This window comes from Capsicum annuum, chromosome 9 (assembly GCF_002878395.1).
Source record: "Capsicum annuum cultivar UCD-10X-F1 chromosome 9, UCD10Xv1.1, whole genome shotgun sequence".
Taxonomy (NCBI): Eukaryota; Viridiplantae; Streptophyta; class Magnoliopsida; order Solanales; family Solanaceae; genus Capsicum; species Capsicum annuum.
This window is the reverse complement of record NC_061119.1, coordinates 126,111,401-126,114,467: the sequence shown is the minus strand read 5'-3', so window position 1 is coordinate 126,114,467 and position 3,067 is coordinate 126,111,401.

The following is a 3,067-nucleotide window of genomic DNA, read 5'->3' as shown; positions in this document are numbered from 1 at the left end:
CATGATAGGACTGAATACTAAGTTCTGACTACTTAGTCTACTGATATTTACATCTGAGTCACTGATGAGTGAGAAATTGATATTATATTACTGAATACTGAGGGACTGATATTATGTTACTGATACATGGATAATTGTGTCTGACAGTTCTAATTATGAAGAACAGGTCTGGTTGACTGTATTTGATAGTCCTAAATCTGAATGCTAATAACATAAGTGCTGATAACTGATATAACTGATAACATGAGTGACTGTATCTGACAGTCCTAAACCTGATGGAACTAGCTGAGTTTCGTACTGTATCTGACTAACTTAATCTGAGATCAGTCCTATCTAGCATGTGATCTCTAAATCTGATGATACCGTTAGTGATTGACCATAGTTGAGATCAGTCCTATATAGTGGGTGATCCTTGAGTCTATTTATAATGATAAGGAGTGACTGTATATAACAGTCCTAAATCTATACTACTGAGCTGAATTGACTGTATTTGACAGTCCTGATTATATAACTGAAACTGTGGGATGTATTCATCTAACTGACATGCCCCATACTAAGCTAACTGGGGTCCAACTTATAACCCCAGCTAGAAGGGTGTTAGTACCGCGCCAGTGGTAAAAACAATTGTTGTGGAGATAGTCCTAATCTAGTGGGTGACCCTTTGGATCAGTCCTATACATTTAAATATGCTAATGGGTGATCCCTGAGTATGTCAATCCTATCTAATGGGTGACGTCTCGTACCTACGCAGGCTAGATAGTTCTGGAACTTAGGGATTACTTATAGGGATCTCAGTCCTATCTAGTGGGTGAGTCCCCATCCCTAGGCTCGTTTGGTGCTTAATCCTACTCCCATCTGAAAGATACTGAACTGATTAACTGAACTGAGTTTATTAACTGAACTGAGCTGATTAACTGAACTGAGCTGATTCTAATGGTTTGTTTAGCAGAGCTAAACTAAATTTACTGAGATCGGTTGACTAACGGAATATACTGAGTTCTGAGGACTGACTGAGAATACTGAAGTTACTGAGATTGATTGGGAATACTGAGGTTGCTGAGATTACTGAGCAATGATATCACTGAGATTACTGAACTACTGACATTTCTAAGATTTTTGGGTTTTCCTGAGTCACATGACTGACTGGATTTCTATGGATCATAGCTTGACTGAGAGTATCTTGAAAACATGACATGGCTCTAGGCACACAACTAAATTGTCGGATACAAGTACCCCCAGGACTCCATAGAAAGAAACTGACATAGAATGACTTTCCTAAACACATGACCAACAACACAATTCATAATTCATATATTGAAGAACTTCATCAAACATGTGATATGCATAAACTTGCACAAACATGGGGATTTCATAATATCATGCTAGTTGGGCATTTTTCTTTCGTATAAGCATTTAATCAAACACATGATAGGCATAATATATGTAGACAACATTATACAACAATCAAACATCATGATTTATATCTAATTTCATCATCCAAGAGTTTTAATCCTAGGTTTACATTAATCTACATCTTTACTTGTCAATTCCACATGAAATTTATCACCAAACATAGATTAAAACTCAATTGGTCATTATCAATATGAGCAACACAAACCCAACATGGAATTCATACAAAAAAAATCCATACACTTGAACTTTAAAAGAGCTTCTTGGACTTCATGGATGAAAGGAGTCAGTGAATGAACACTATGCATATCTTAGTTCGTGATTTTGTGAAGGTTGACTCTGAAACCTACTTGAATTTGAATCCCCAATAGAAACCCTAGCTTGTTCTTGAGAGAAACTTCAGAGAAACTAGTATATTTTAGGTGAAGAATAGTTAAATCACGTGTTATTGGGTTTAAATAGGGGTAGGAAATTGACCCTTTTAACCCTGGACGCGTCTTAAATTTTTGAAAAAATTTCCCGATTTTCATCCATGGCGCAACGCGCCACTATCGCGCCAAGTCACTGGAACTGGACAATTGGGAATCCGCATGGTGGCGTGACATGGAGCTATTGTATTTCCACCTTGTTTGTGACCTATAAGATTGGCGTGACATGCCACTAACATGGAGAAAAACTAGAAATTGACAATTGTCATTTGAGCTATCTCCGCGACGCACTGAAGGCTCAGGTGATACACTGTCTCACTAAAAAGGCTCTAACTCTTCACCCGGGTGTCGGATTTAGGCAAATTTGGTATCGATGGAAATCTTATTCAAATCCCCACATGATAAAAGGTGAAAATCTTGAAAATACCATGTGTACTAAAGTGTATTCATCCTTCAAAGAAAGTTTCTAACATTCTAGGAAAACTTTTCAAGCTAGAAAAGGTATGGGGTATTACAATATCTCCCCCTTGAGAACATTCGTCCTCGAATAAGACTGAGTGAAAGGGAAAGAATACAAACTGACGTACAAACTGAACATGACTGGATGGAACATAATTTCATGACTGACATGACTGATGGCTGAATATAACATACTAAACATGCATATCTGATGCATGACTAATAAGCTGAATTCATGAATATCTGATGCATGAATGACAATTTAGTTATGAGCACATGACTGAATATTCTGATGAACTAAATTTCTCATATTGAGAATGCATGTCTAATGCATAATTACATGCCTGAACTGATATATGAATGCATGGATGAATATGCAAGGGTACTTAGTACCAATTTTGTAACGAACACTGAACATAAAACTAAGTAAGACTAAGGAGAACTTTATCTAACAGGAAATGCTAATGAATCTGAGATCATCTTAATAAACATGCATGAGCGGAAATACGAGAGCCTAACTAAGTCTGGTCTGATACGTGACATACGAATTGAACATCATGAACGAAATTGAGCCTCTAAATACTTGGCCCAAAGCTGAGGTTGGGACTTTGAGGGTCAACTTATGAATACCCTCAACTTTAAACTGGATTCTTTATGCGAAGAGAAACTTTATTTAAAGCATGAGAACGTTGAGGAATAATAGGGTATCTCCCCCTTGGGAAACTATGTCTCTCTAAGTATGCTCACCTTACTGAGATACTGGGTGATGC